The sequence below is a fragment of the Syzygium oleosum genome, unplaced genomic scaffold (assembly GCF_021117445.2).
Source record: "Syzygium oleosum isolate NSW1041296 unplaced genomic scaffold, Sole_v2.1 Sole_v2.02, whole genome shotgun sequence".
Taxonomy (NCBI): Eukaryota; Viridiplantae; Streptophyta; class Magnoliopsida; order Myrtales; family Myrtaceae; genus Syzygium; species Syzygium oleosum.
The window spans coordinates 1,696,979-1,713,266 of record NW_026607486.1 but is presented as its reverse complement, the minus strand read 5'-3'; the positions used below and the strand labels follow the sequence as shown (position 1 = coordinate 1,713,266).

Sequence of the window (16,288 nt, the reverse complement as noted above, 5' to 3'; positions counted from 1 at the left end):
GTTGTGGTTAGTGGATTATAGCAGCAAGTGGTGGTCATCAAAGAGGGAAAATTGTTCAAAAAGTCCTAAACCTATTGCACTTTTGCCAATTTAGTCCTAAATCTTTCAAGTTTGCCAATTGAGTCCTAAACTTTTTCACTTCTTGTCAATTGAGTCCATTCGGCCAATTTTGGCTGCCCGGAGCTGACGTGGACGCCAGCCGGCGCCGGCCGTTTGGGCACCGCTGATGTGGCAAAATTTAATATTTTTTAATATTTTTTTCGAAATTTTTAATTTTTTTCCTTTTCTTTTCTTTTTTTCTGGCCTTCTTTCGACGACCAGCCAGAGGCCGGCTTGATCTCGCCGACCCCTGGCTGGGCGAGGTCGAGCCTCACCCAGCAACGGCGAGGCCAACCTCGCCGTCACGACCAAGGCAACGGCGAGGTCGGCCTTGGCTCGCCGTCGCCTAGGTCTCCCTTGCCTGGGTTGCGACGGCAAGGTGGGCCTCGCCTTGGCTGGGCGAGGCTGACCTCGCCATTGCCTGGGTCTCCCTTGCCTGGGTTGCGACGGCGAGGTCGGCCTCGCCTTGGCTGGGAGAGGCTCGACCTCGCCCAGATCTAGCAAGGTCGACCTCGCCGTTGTGACCCAGGCGACGGCGAGGTCAAGCCTCGCCTTGGTTGGGCAAGGCTCAACCTCGTCGTCGCCTGGGTTGGGATGGCGAGGTTGGGTGAGGTTCGACCTCGCCCAATTAGGGGCCGGCGAGGCTCGCTCTCACCAGTGGCCGGCGGGGGCGAGCTTCGCCAAAGGCCGACAAGGTCAATCTCTCCGGCTGCCAAACCAGCCAGACAGAAGAAAGCCAGAAAAAAAAAAGGAAAAAAATATTTAAAAAATAAAAAAAAAGTCAAAAAAAATTTTAAAATTACCACGTCAACGTTGGCCAGACGGCGTCCACGTCAGCTTCGGACTGCCAAAATTAGCCGGATGGACTCAATTGGCAAGAAGTGAAAAGGTTTAGGACTCAATTGACAAACTTAAATGGTTTAGGACTGAATTGACAAAAGTGCAATAGGTTTATGACTTTTTGGACAATTTCCCCATTAAAGGTGATGATTCATTGTAATTGTTCAATTAATAATACAGGTGGAACCTAGATAGACCTTAGAACCGACCTAAAACCTGTGATAGGGTAAATTCTAGATTGCAAAAAATGAGGAATCTATTCTCATGGGTAGATTCCAGGTGGAACTTGTACGGAATATGGAACCACTCATCTCTAGTATCGATTTATGCAATGACTTCTCATTTTAATTGTATTTAATTGAACCGTAATGCCATGAAAACTAGTATTTTGTATTCTCTTTTGTGAATGACAAGCTTGTTCAGTATTGTTGCATTCATTTTCGTTTTGTTTAACTAAAAATGAAATAAATAAATAAAAGAACATGTTAGATCTTAGAACCTGTGACAGAGTAGGTTCTAGGTTCCAATGGGTAGGTTCCAGATTCCAAAAAATGAGGAAGCTGTCTCTGATGGTAGGTTCCAGGTTCTACGTGGAACCTGTAAGGAACTTGGAATCACTCATCTCTAGTTGACTGAGTCCGCCTCCGTAGGGCCCAGTTAGCATTAAAATTAAAAAAGAAGACGGAAGAGTCAAAAGTAAAAAAGAGTGGGCTATTTACCGTGTGCCCAAGAGGAGAGAGAAAAGACCAAGAGAGAGAGTGTATTCATCGAGAAAGTGCATGGAGAAGAGAGGAAAAAGAGGGCAACGGCTTTCGGCAATATTTGACGGCCAAACATTGTCAGAATTGGCTTAAATTTAAGTATGTTCGTGAGACTGAAAGATTACGAGTTGATCAGTTTTGTTCGTTGAGAACCATCTCCAAGTCGTCTCGCGTTTTCTCCAATCTCGGCTAGAGTTCTTGCTTCATTTGTGTTAATCCACCTTCATGGTAATGAAATACTGTTGTATTGTTGATGTTGCGCCTCTAGCGTGTAACTAGAGAGGAACACTTGTGTAGCATACTATTTTTCGTTATTAGTGGAAGTTTTTGGACAATCCGTGATTTTTACCGCATTGGGTTTTCCATTACTTATTTTGAGGTTCTATTGCTGTTTGTTGCTGGGGTTAAGTCGATGTTGGTTGGTTTAGTTTTGAGGAAGAAATTGATTATGGATTGGGTTAGTTCTTGGTGAATTGTTGCCCGGTTTTCCCCAAACAAAGTGATAGAGGTTGAATTTGACATACTGGCATGTGAAATTATCTTCGACTTCCCTTTTTATGAGCAAAAACGAAAAGAGAAAGGCACTTGAAGAACTTACGGACACTATATCAACGTAATGCATGGGTCAAGTTAAATTACATGTAAAAATAGTAGAAAAATGTTGAATGATTTGAAAGTTACATTTTTCTCTTATAGCGGTATTAATTTGCTAGTTAAAGTTGTTGATTCAATATATCGCAAATGTGTGGTCCACTGAAAGAATATACATTTTGCATAGAACTTGTGAATAATTTATATAGTAAATAAAGGAATTAATGCAAACAAAAAATTACTATACATGACTAACATCCTCCTAAAACTGATCAAAAGTAAAGATTAGTAGTGTCTCGAATGGAAAATAACACAAATAATTCCTGAACTTTAACTCGATGTGCAATGTAGTCTCTAAATTTTTAATTTGTTCAATATGATCCTTAAACTTTAACCTAATGTGCAATGTGATCTCTGAACTTTCAATTTGTTCAATATTGTTCATGAACTTTTGGTACATGTTTAATTTAGTTCCTAAACTATATTAAAATGTTCAGTATAGTTTCATTAATTCAAGTTCAGAGACTATATTGAACATTTTTGTATAATTCATGGACTACATTGAACATGTATCAAAAGTCTAGGGACCATATTGAACAAATTAAAAGTTCAGAGATTACATTGAACATTTGGCTAAAATTTAGGGATACATTGAACAAATTAAAAATTCGGGACCACATTACACATTATGCCAAATTTTAGGGACTGTTTGTGTCATTATTTCTCTCTCGAAAGATAGAGATGTTATCCTCAAATCTCATGAATACACAAGGCAACGATTTAGAGAGTCTTGCAGAAGAGTCTGTAATAATAAAATTACATAGATATCATAATTTTTTATAAAACTTTGGATTAATACTACAAAAAACTCCAAACCGATATATTTGTGATAAATTTACCCCAAACTAATTTATTGACCATCAAAAACCTCAAACCGATACATATGTGACAAATTTCCCCAAAAAACTCAAACTAATATATTTGTGACAAATTTACCCTCTGTAAGTTTCCGTTAAATTGAATTAATACCACAAAAAATCACAAACTAGTACACATTTGATAAAAGGAGGATAAAACCCTAAATTGATGTATTAGTCAACTGCTGCATGTCATTTAACTTAGTAATTCAACGGTAAAATTTAACGGAAACTAACAGCGGGTAAATTTGTCACTGGTGTACCGGTTTAAGGTTTTTTGTGCTCAAAAAATTAGTTTTAGGTAAATTTATCACATGTGTACCAGTTTGGGATTTTTCATGATATTAACCCTAAAACTTTAGTGTCGCGAATAGCCCATTTGGGACCCAGTTAGGGCATGCAACTCATCCTCTTCCATCTCTACAAATACCCAAGCTTAAGATGCGTTCCTTTCTCATTGATTTCCAAAGATTCACTGATTATTTATTTCTGAAACACCCAAGTATTTCCCATTTACTCATTACATGTGACCATGCCCATGTATCAATGAATTGTCGGACCATCGTCCGTGCTCTTTTGATGTTATCTTTCTGAAGTACGTGCATCTCTCCAAATAGCTGAAGGGACGGTTACATAATTTGCTCTAAAATCATAAAGATGAAGGGGAGAGTGATTATGAGGTAAGAAATCACCGAGAGACTATTATTTTCACGGTCGTTGTGCAACGAAGACATGTCTCGAGATGACAAAATGGGGGGACGCCAAGTTCGACAATCCGGCCGTTCCTAGAAGCTCTCAAAATGAAGTTGGAAAGCCTCCCGAGTGGAATGATAATCGAGAGGATGCAACCGTGCCGGCAAAAACTGCCTGGCTGAAGCGAGCTGCATCGCATGAACGAAGGCAAAGCTGTGCGAGAAACTGTTCACCGGCTTCAAAACGTCGGGTTTAGGGTGCGCATGAATACCATTCTGTGCCCGGGAACTATTTCTGAACAGAAATAGTTTCTGAGTATTTGAAGGCGTTTGATAAACTGACCAAAATTTCTATTCCTAGAGTAGAAAAGAACATAAATGTGTTTGGTAACTACACAAAATTTCTGTTCCCAAATAATATTTTAATAATATTTTGAATTGTTTAATTTTTTTTTCTTTCTACCCATTTTCTTCTTTGGCCATGGCCGGTCGCCGGCGACCGGCCACAGCCCAGGGCCGGCGAGGGCGTCACGGCCCTCGCCGGCCGCCGGCGGAGGCGAGGGTCGCCCTCGCCGGCGAGAGCGAGGGCTAGACCCTCGCCCGGAGACGGCGAGATCCGGCAAGGCCGAGCCTCGCCGTCGCGACCCACGGCGAGGTAGGCTTCGCCGCGGGTCGCGACGACGAGGCTCGGCCTCGCTAGATCCGGGCGAGCCGACCTCGCCGTCGGGACCGACGGCGAGGCTCGGCCTCGCCCGGCGGCGAGGGTCCAGCCCTCGCCCTCGCCTCCGCCGGCGGCCGGCGAGGGCCGTGACGTCCTCGCCGGCCCTGGGCTGTGGCCGGTCGCCGGCGGCCGGCCCAGCCCAGGGAAGAACAACACAAAAATAAGAAAAGAAAAAAAAGAAAAAGAAGAAAAAAAATTGATTCTCAAAATTGTGCCGAGAAACAAGAAGTAACTTTTTTTTACTTCTTGTTTCTCTTCCAAAACTGTTTCTCGGCACAAATTTTTGCAAAAATGTGCCCGGAAACAAAAAGTTTACCAAACGCATTTCTATTCCCAAACTATTTCTGGGAACAAAAGAACATAAATTTTCACTGTTTGGCACCTTATCAAATGGGCCCTTAGTGTGTGTAAACCCGCACAGACATCATTTTCACGAGCATTTCCAAGGCTGCAGATTATCAATGAACATGCCTGTCCTTTTTTTTTTTTGCTAAAAGTAAACATGAACATGACTGTCCTTTCGTCCTCGCTCCTACATTTCCAAAACAAGGAAAGACAAACTTAGCAAAGAAGTGGTACATACCAAAACACATCGAAAAAAAGAACAAGACATCATATATAAAGAGAACACAACGAGTGATCCAGGGGCCTTCGACGGCCTTGAACTTATTAAGGTGCGTTTGATTTGATTTTGGGCAAAGTTTTTGGAGAAATGTAAAGAATTTTAGGTGAAAAGAGTTTTTCAAAATGCAAATAATAAATATTGATAAGTAACTTCGACTTAAATGCCATTTGGAAAAAACTGCACTTTGTAAGCACTTCTGCTAGTTTTTTTTTTATAAAAATTTCCTAAACATTTCCGACGAAACTCAACCGCTGGCGAGCCAAATCGGTTGCCGGTCATCCTCACTTGAGGTCACGCGACCAGACGACTGCCGCTTGAGGTCGCGTAACCCCAAGTAAGAGTCATCTGGGTCTCGTGACCTCAAGTGCTTAGGGTCTCACAACTGCAGGCCGCCTCACTTGAGGTTGGCAACCATAGGCAAGGTTGGCGGCAGGTCGTCGGTTGTTGAAGCCTCACCGGCAACATTAGGGTTTTCGAGCACAATTCCATAATTATGAAAGTATGATGAGGACAAAATTGAAAAAAAAAAATTTATATGCATATTGTCTTGGGTTAAAGGCCTTTGGATATGCAGTTGCATTTTCCCAAAGCTCACTAAAAAAATTGCCAAACGTCATTTTTTTTAGGATTAATATCATGTAAAATCCTAAACTGATACACATGTGACAAATTTAGCTTAAACTAATTTTTTGACCACCAAAAACCCCAAACTGATACACCCGTGATAAATTTATCCTCCATTAGTTTCCTTTAAATTTTTTTATCAAATTGCTGAGTTGGATAACACGTGATAGTCAGTTTGAGATTTTACCCTCCGTTTGCCACATGTGTATCGGTTTGTAATTTTTCGTGGTATTAATACAATTTAACGGAAACTAACGAAGGGTAAATTTTTCACAAGTGTACCCGTTTGGAGTTTTTGGTGGTTAAAAAATTAAGTTTGGGTAAATTTGTTATAGGTATACCAATTTTAGATTTCTCGCGGTATTGACTCTCTTTTCTTATGGAACACCAACCTCACTTTTTTTTTATTTGGTCGAATCACACCAGTCTCACTTGAGAGTTATGTTTTTTTACTAGTCTTGAGCAAATTACTATTTAAACCCTTAAACCCTCGATTCATCATATTTTGCGTTTATCCCTATGAGGCCTGATGATTAGTGCACTCCAGTCAGTGACTCATTGTATATCATCTGACTGTTACTCGCCATGTGAAAATTGCATTCAACAACATTTGTTTTCCGATATCAATGTAAGTAGATTTTTAACAGTCCTTATTAACGGAACTTTGACGGAGAGTAGATGTATCACACAGGTACAAGTTTGGCATTTTTTGTGTCATAGAAAAAAGTTTAAGGTAAATGTGTCGAAATAGATATAGTTTAAGGTTTTTATGGAATATAAAAGTAAAAAGTAATCACCACTGTTTGCTCCATCACATTTTGAACTCATGGATTGTTGTGTGTGAGGGATGGACGAATGTCGTTTTGAGTAATGTCGTTAGAATCAAAGTGTTTTGGAATGGGTGTCAATGGATGATGGGATAGAAGTAGGATAAAATGCAACCAAAACCAAGGTACACAGGATGCGCCACCAACCAAGGATCGCGATAGGGATTGACGAAGTTCACTACCGAGGCCTACAAAAAATCACCAGCTGATGATACAGGACTTCGGGATAGAAGAAGCCCATACCAAGGCCTACAGAAAATCACCAGCCGACGATACAGTGCTTATTTGGCTCATCACTAAGGAAGAATCCACCTTTCAAGGATACAGATGCCAGGATAGGAGTTATCCACTCTCCAAAGACATTCACTCATACGGAGGAAAATCTCATATATTCTCAATATTCAAATTCGTCTTATATTACATTTGAGAATTCGCCTTGTTATATAGAGGGATTACATAGGAAATAAACTAAGCATTGAAGACACAATAACTACCCAACATCAATGGCTTGGGAACTAGAAAACACAATAAAGACCTAGGAACAAAAATATGTATTAAAATACATAGAGACCTAAACTTTGACTCTTGAAACCTACAATACACTGAAGACTCACTAATGACACTTGACTAAACGCAAAGTAATTAAAATTACACTCAAAATTCGTTCGTCATCCTTTGGAGCCAAATAATCATCGTAGGAGATCACCAAACAAAGATTAAAATTCATGAGAACAACCTCTATTCATTAGGTTATCGATAGGGAATCTTGAAATCGACAATAAACTTGTATATCAATATCTCGGTAGCCGATCGGTAACCTTGAAATCGGTAACTCATCTACCGAACCGATACTTTTTCCGTTAAATCGATAACTTCAGCTTGAATCAATCAACAGAGTCCGATGCTCCCGCATCATGGATGGTGTGCTACGGGACATTACTACGTGATAGTTTGGCATATGGGAACACTTGAATTAACACTGTCAAAAATACATACATACATACATACATACATACATAAAATTTTGCATATATTTAAGTAAAGAGACAATTCAAGATTAATTTGATATATTCTTACCTAAACGGTTGTTGGATGTTTCAATCAATGGCCTATCATTAAGCATAAGGGGTAGGTACTGTTATAGAAACGGCCGACCCTTTGTCGCAAATCTTGTAATAACCACATGTTTCCGTGATTTTAAAGTCTCTGCTTCCGTATCTTCAAAGTCATATTGGCGGAAATAATTCCCTATCATATTTTATATTCAGGTTTTCTTAATAGTTATTATAATATGGAATACTTCTATGTTCATACGTTCTCGAAAAGATATGAACCGTAAAATCTTGAAAGTAGAGGATGTAAAGTATAACTTAAGAAAAAGGGAGGACAACTTTTTGTGATTTTCTTACGTTAGCTTGTCCGGACTGAGTTTTGCTTTTTGTTTTTTGCTTACTTTAAATTTTACGAGTCTGGATCTTTGAATTTTTGCAAACCCTACATTCACATACAACTTTTCATATTTTTCTAAAGTTTGAATAATATTTTGAATTTTGATGGGAAAACACAGAAAATACATTTTGCTTAAGTACAGTGTAAAAAACTGAAGAACACCAAATATGGCCGAAAAAGAAAGAAATGAAAGCCGCACCATGCGTACTGCTAAAGTCCTAATTATATGAATATACATATTAATATATGTATATATGTTCTCCAATGAAGGTTTTCCATCTTATCTGCTTATTTTTGTACTTAGTTGTTGTGCTGGTTTTGAATTTTTATTTTTTTTATCAGTATACGTCATGGATTTGTCAAAATCTTTTTATCACTTTTAAATATAGACCGACATTTTGCATATGTCGTTTCATATTTTATAAGTAACGTTATGCAATGGTTTATCATAAAAGATTCTAAGTAAAAAGGGAAATTTCCAGACCTTATGATATGCAGCGAAATAAATATACCGAATGATATGTCAAAAATTCAATATGTATCGAAATAAGCCGGAGGCCTATATAGTTAGCATAGTTTTTTTAATAAATTACATCCCTAGTAAAATTTCATAGAACCGCAACATCTTTTCTTTTTTGGCTTGATCCCGGGGGCGCGATACCTTCGAAGTTTCTGGCATGGTCACATGAGCAGTATGGGAGGATCATCAAGAGTAGGAGGAAGGAACTGCAGCACTTATAAAGAAGTTTCTGACAGCTTTGCTTGACGGTAGGGCCACGTACATCCCAATTTCTGAAATACAATAGGCCGGGGATATCATAGGGGCCAGAAAAATACCATTGGGGGAGACCAAGATGGGGTGTAGCTGCTTAAGATCTCAGCATTCTTAAGTCCTGCATTTTAGCGCTGGCTCTCCTCTGAAAGCAAGTTCTCTTTTAATGCTGTCAATGTCCTTTCTGCCGTAAGGACCACTCTCCTGTTTTTTTTTTTGGTCGGGTGGACCACTCTCCTTTCACCACTTGAGCATTCATTGATTTCAGTGATGGCTTCCCTGCACTTCTCCAAATCAGTCCATGCATTTTCAGGCCCGAATAGCTTAGGACCTCTCGTCACACAAGTCAGAATGTATCACCAAAGAAATACGACCCGAGCTAAAAACTTAAACTCTTAGTGAAGGTTCTGATCTTCTTGTCTAGTACTAATCATAGATATATTTAATTAGGAAGATAAATAGGGTCTGGAAAGATTTAAACTTAAAACTTCTTGCCCTGATACCATGTGAGATTTAGTGGGATCACTATGACTGTTTTTCTAAAAACATAAGCTATTAGATTAAAGTGTGATTTAATATTTAAACATTCTATCAGTACAAATCCTACTCAGAAAAATTCTACAAATAGCTTAGGCATAAAGTTTTCTTGGGCATTGACTTCTTGTTGGAATTTCAAGTGATGAGCAAATGACTCCACAACCCTCGGATCGGATTGCTTATATTAGGACCATTTTATTTATTTATTTTCCTATATATATAGTCAAAATGCGAGACAACTCAATTTTGCAATTTTCACGAGGTAGGGTTGACTTTAACACCTTATTTGGTTTTTTAAGTAGTATGTGCGGCCAATGCACATGTTCGAGGAGGGCATGGGTATACTTTTTGAAGCACAAATCCGATATATTTGATCGGTCAAAGAAATTTAAGGTATTGATTGAGAAACGGTCAAATCAACAAATCGAGTGAATGAAACCGATAACGGCATGGAGTTCTGTAGTAAAGATTTTACTGAGTTCTGCAAGAGAAAAGGGATTGTGAGACACACACACTACCCGAGACACCATAGCAAAATGGCGTAGTCAAACGAAAGAACAAAATCTTACTTGAGCGAGCTCGGTGCATACTTTCGCATGCAGGTTTAAATAAGGAATTTTGGACCAAAGTAGTGAATACGACATATTATTTGGTTAATCGATCTCAAATATTTGCTATCAAGTGGAAAACTCCTGAGCAAGTATGGTCAAAGAAACCTGTTAATTACTCCAGATTACAAGTACTCGAATGTTCTATGTATGTTCATGCAAGTGATGGTAAGATTGCGCAGAGGGCGAAGAAGTGCATATTTCTAGGTTATGCACATGGGGTGAAATGCTACTAGCTGTGGTGCACTGATCCCAAATCAACCGATTTCTAATTAGTAGAGATGTGATCTTTGACAAGACTGCAATGCTTCAAATGAGGAATCTTGAGACACAGCCAGCATAGTAGACAGATTGTGGTGTCAATAGCAAGATGGAGCTTCGAGTGCAAACTCTGGAGACGTTGGAGGTAAGAGAGGTTGAGAGGCCGCACTTCTTGAAGTCGGTGATAGTAAACAACCAGGATGACCGCAACATACTATAGTCGTGGGCAAACAAAAGATACATATCAAACCATCAGTATGTTATGGTTATACAAATATTGATTATGCAATGACTATAGGCTATAAGATGGAGACAGATGAGCTTCAGCTTACTCTGAGGCGATGACTCGTAGTGATTCATCGCAGTGGCTATGGGCTATAAGTGAAAATATGGAATCATTCCATTGAAAACAAACATGGGAGCTAGTCAAAGTACTCAAAAGCCAAAGATTGTCTAAAGCAAACGAGTCTATAAACGAAAGGAGGCATTCCTAGTGTCGAGGCATCGAAATATAAGAAGAGACTTGTGGCGAAGGGATATACACAACGGGAGGACATTGACTACGACGAGGTATTCTCTTTTATGGTAAAACATACTTCTATTCTCGTATTACTTGCTTTAATTGCTGCATAGGATTTCGAGCTTGAGCAACTTCATAGAGAGTTGGAGGAGCGGATTTACATGAGGCAGACTGAGAAATTTGATATTTCGGGTAAGAAAGATCATGTTTACTTGTGTAAATAAATCTTTGTACAAGCTGAAACAGTCTCCTAGGCAATGGTATTAGGGTTTTGATGCTTTCATGGCTAGTTAGGACTATTCGCGGGATAGTTGTGTTTATTTTAGGAAATTGGAAGATGAGTCTTTAATTTATCTATTGTTATATGATGATACATTGATAGTAGTTAAGAATAGGGAAAAGACCACCAAAAATCCCAAACCATATCACATGTGACACATTCACCCTGAACTTTTTTTTGTGACATCAAAAATCCCAAATTATGCTATTTGTGACACATTTATCCCATTGTACTTTAGTCCATGGGCATTTTCGTCTTTTTTGCTTTTTCTTTTTTTTTTCCTTTTTTTTCCTTTCCGGTGAGGGCGGCCCTCGCCGGCGTCGGGCGAGGGCGACCCTCGCCGGCGTCGAGCGACCCTCGTCGGCGTCGGGCGAGCCTCCGCCTGAGTCGGGCGAGGGCCGCCTCCCGCTGAGTCGGGTTCGGCAAGGGCTACCCTCGCTGAGTCGGGCGAGGGCACTCTCGCTTTGAGTCGGGCGAGGGTTGCCTCGCCCGGGCGAGCGAGGCGGCCCTCGCCCGACCAGCGAGGGCGACCCTCGCCCGACACCGGCGAGGGCCGCCCTCGCCCGAGTCGGGCAAGGGTCGCCCCACCCGGGCAAGCGAGGCGGCCTTCGCCCGACTCCGGCAAGGGCGACCCTCGCCCGACGCCGGCGAGGGTCGCCCTCGCTTCGAGCCTGGGCGAGGGCCGCCCTCGCTCGCCCAAGCGAGGCGACCTCGCCCGACGCCGGCGAGGGCGGCCCTAGCCGAGATCCGGCGAGGGCGGCCCTAGCCGGATCTGGCAAGGGCGACCCTCGCCGGCGTCGGGCGAGGGCCGCCCTCACCTGAGTCGGGCGAGGGTCACCTCGCCTGGGCGAGCAAGGGTGGCCCTCGCCTAAGTCGGGCGAGGGCGACCCTCGCCCGACGCCGGAAAGGAAAAAAAAAAGAAAATGTAAAAAAGACGAAAATGCCCATGGATTAAAGTACATTGGAGTAAATGTGTCACAAATAGCATAGTTTGGAGTTTTTGGTGTCATAAAAAAAAGTTCAGAGTAAATGTGTCACAGATGGCATAGTTTGAGATTTTTGGTGGTTTTTTCCCTTAAGAATATGTCACATATTGATGTGCTGAAGAGGCAACTAAGTGCTGAGTTTGACATGAAAGATTTATGTGCTACAAATAAAATATTGGGAATGGAGATTTTGCGTGACAGAACCTCAGGAATTTTATATGTCTCAAAAGAAATATATTTAAAAGATTGTTGCACATTTTAATATGCAGTCAGCAAAATCTATGAGTACACCTTTCGCGAAGCACTTTAAACTTTCTGATAAGTTATCACCGCATACTTAGCAGCAAGAGGAGCATATGTCACGTGTTCTTTATTCTAGTATAATGGGTAATATTATGTATTCTATGGTATGTTGTAGGCTTGATAGTTCACAAGCTGTGAGCGTAATTAGCCATTATATAAATCATTCTAATAAAGTTTGTCACGACCTAAAATTTCTTAGGCTAATGGATTATTAAGACTAAGCCTAACTCGGGCCCTCCCAAACCCTACCAATTCGCAACTTAGGATTTAAGTTTTTAACGTGCAAATATTTTCACGCTTGGAGTCGCCACTAATCTATTTGTGGTAGGTCGATTAGAAACCTAAATAAAACATAGGGAGATATGTTTTATTCCTACGAACCAGAGAATCTAAGCTCGGGGACTTGGTTATGCTAGATCTAGTCTAACGCCCTTTCGGTACCTTTTCTTTTCAAAAAATGTTTATGCATGCAGTCTGGATCCATTTTAACTTAGTCACTAGCATGTGAGGTGATCATGCGGGTACGCAAACCACCAAAGTAACACCCAATAATCAAAACATTAAATAAATTACAAGATTGGGAGAATTACTTACCTCGAAGCAACGTAAGCATCTGCATTGTTAGCTAAAAAATCACATCAACAATCCTAATATGATTTCTAATTAACAAGCAGTTCACTCAATATTTTTTAGGATTTTCACTTATTTAAATGAAACCTAACCTATATGTAATGACGTGCAAAAATTAACATGCGATTAATGCAGCCTAACATGCAAACTATATGTCATGCGACAATGTGACCTAATTCTAATGACGGACAAATGATTTATTTTTGGTATTTTCAAATGAAATTCGGAATTAAAAATTACTCAAATTAACATGCAATATATCCTAGAGAAAATGATTTGATCTATCCTAAAGTGATTCTTTTTTTTGGGATTTTTATTAAAATTCGAAATTATTAAATATCCTAAATAATCCACAAAGATTAAAACAATTTCTAATTTAAACTAGGAAATATGCTACCCTAAATCCCAATTTAAATCAAATAGTTATCTTATTCTTTTGGATATATTTAAGATCCCCTAAGCATGCAAAATTTCTAATTTAAATCCTAACTAACAAATTTTTGCATTTTCTTTATTTAAAGGAAAACAATCAAACGAAAATAACAATCACATTCAAACAATTCACGCAATCCGCAAGATTTTTTCAAATTCAGATAAGGCAAAGAAATCAAACTAACGGTCATATCCATAGGGTTATAGATATCGACAAAAAGTTGATTTTTCGAGTTTGGAAAGCGAATAAAATCTATTATCGTATCCAAGTGATTATGGATAAGATAACGATTTTCCGTATCGCCGCGTATCGTACCTTAGAGATAAGGTCGGATAGTCGTCCAGATACGTTGCCAAATTAGGAAAAATTCCTAATTTAGGATATCTTAGAATATTGCGGATATCACAAATATTATCCTAAGGTATCTAATCAATCTCGCAAAAATCACGCAATATTTAAACACGTAAAATTAGGAATCCAAATATTTAAAAAAAAATTAGATAAGAACCTTACCTAATTTCACGGATTACTTTCCAAGTGTGAATCGTCTCGGGATCGCGGATCGGGACGGTGGCCGACGGTTTCGCGACTGGGGCTCGATGGTGTGGTCGTGGGCTCCTCGGTGTGATTTGCAGGGCCAAGGCTGGCGGTGTACTTGGTATGGTGGAAAGACTGGAACAGAATCGGTCGTGGTGGAACGTTGCTCCGAGTTCCTCGCGGGAGGCTGCTGCATTTGTGATCGAAGCTTGCTGGTCGCAACAAGATCACTCCAAGAAACTTGTTATTCGTGAACTGGAAAATCACGTAGTAGGCGGAAGTCTGGGGACTCCTTGAAGAACTCGAACCCCCTTTGAAATTCTCTATTCACCAATCAAGCTCTCTTTTACTTTGACCATGCAAACCACCTCCTTGGCTCACGATTTTCTCTTATCAATTATACACCTCTCTCGGCTGGATGCTTTTCCTTTGACCACCGAATGACTCTAAGCTGGGTTGGACTTACTGGGAGTGATTCAAAACCGTTCAAAACCGGGCACGACGAGGCCTCGTTGAAGGAGACGCTGGAGCCGGTTTGCTGGACGTTCGCTGGGTTTCTGAGACTTTGCCTGGACTGTCGCTGGGACTCCGAATGTGCGGCTTCGTCGTCTTGGTGCAGGAAGATTGCTGGTGCTGTGGCTCTGCTTGAGGGACACTGATATTGGAAGAATGACGTCTGGGAAGCTGCTGGAGTTGACAAGTGGCTGCTTTGACGAGGCTGGGACTGAGCTGTTCCTCCGGGACTACGGGACCAGCGAAATTAGTGGTGCTGTTGTGCACTCGGAACAGCAGCAACAGCGGGCTGGCGACAGCAGCGGCAGGAGTTGCGGATGTCAGGGAGAAGCGGCAACCAGCCCGGCGTTGGAATGGGCGACACAGGCACGGCAGTGTCGACTTCGGGGCAGCAGTGACTCACGGCCACAGGTCTGGCCATGAGCGTGCGCAACGTTGATGGAGGCCCGGCGGTGAGGCCACACGGATGCGGCGGCAGGACAAGTCCACCCGTGATCCTCTCTCTTCCCCCGTTCCTCTCTCTCACTCTCGTGTTTTCTCTCTGTGTTTCTTGTGTCTGATCCGATCCAAAAGAAAAGCCCCCCCTTCTCTGTTGCTTTTGGGTCCTTTTATAAATGGGGGGCTTTCAAGGAAAGAAAACCAATCAAATTTCCTCATCTTTAGAATATATTATATTCTGGCTCTTTTCAATATTTTGGCCTTCTTGCTCACACCCATGAATGCGACCAGATTCCACTTTCCTCTTTTGTATTTTATTGTTTCCCTTTTGTACGGAGATACAAAGGAAATCAAATCCTTTTTTTTATTTCTTTTCTTATCCCTAACCGAGAGAATCGAGTGCCACAAGTGTTCGAAAGATCACGCCCATTTCGAAATATTGTGCTAATTAACCAGAATTTTAGTAACATTAATTTCTGAATTGCGCGCAATATATTTTCTAATCATGGGCTCAATTAATTTCATTTAAGCTCAAAACCATTCGCTGTCGGGTCCATTCGCCGTCAGTCCGATAAATATGCAAACTATATGGGCCTAATTAACTATTAATGGAATGCTCCTAATATCTATATGCAATGCCATCTAATCATATTTTTTGTTTAGGGGTTAAAAAAATTAAACCCTAATTTTTTATGCAATTTTTCCTAAATGACTAGTTAAAATTTAGGTGTCAACAAAGTTTATTGGGAAGTTGTGAAATGGATTCTTATATATTTAAAGGGGATAACGGACGTTGGTATAGTGTATCGAAGGGACGGCAATGGTAGTGAGACCATAGGGTATGTAGATTTGGATCATGCCAGTGACTTGGATGAGTGCAGGTCTTTAGTAGGGTACGTGTTTACGCTTGCAGGTGGTGCATTGAATTGGAAGGCATCCTTACAAGATAACGTCACTGTCGCGACCTCCCCGCAAAAATAAGTGTCAACAGTCACCTTAGCGAAGGAAGCAATAAGGCTAAGGGACGCTCTCAAACTTTAGATTAGAGCAAAAAGGTGTTGATATGCACTATGATAACCAAGGTGCGATATATCTAACATATAATCCGGTTTATCACGAACAAACGAATCATATCGACATCAAGTACCATTTCATCCGATATGTCTTGGTGAAGAGTAAGGTTGTTGCGAAGAAGATAGCAACAACAGAAAACCTGGCAGATATAATGACTAAGGTCGTTCCTTAAACAAAGCTCAAGCTTTAATTGGCATCTATAGAGAGTGAGCGCCTGTCGGGGAGTTGGGAAAGAAATATAAATGATGAG

General features: G+C 40.8%; 1 protein-coding gene across 1 annotated transcript in view; it reads right to left on the bottom strand.

Moving 5' to 3' along the window:
- Positions 1 to 16,288, bottom strand: part of LOC115663696 (putative laccase-9) — a 96,174-nt gene that overhangs the window by 4,990 nt on the left and 74,896 nt on the right. The window lies entirely within an intron of this gene.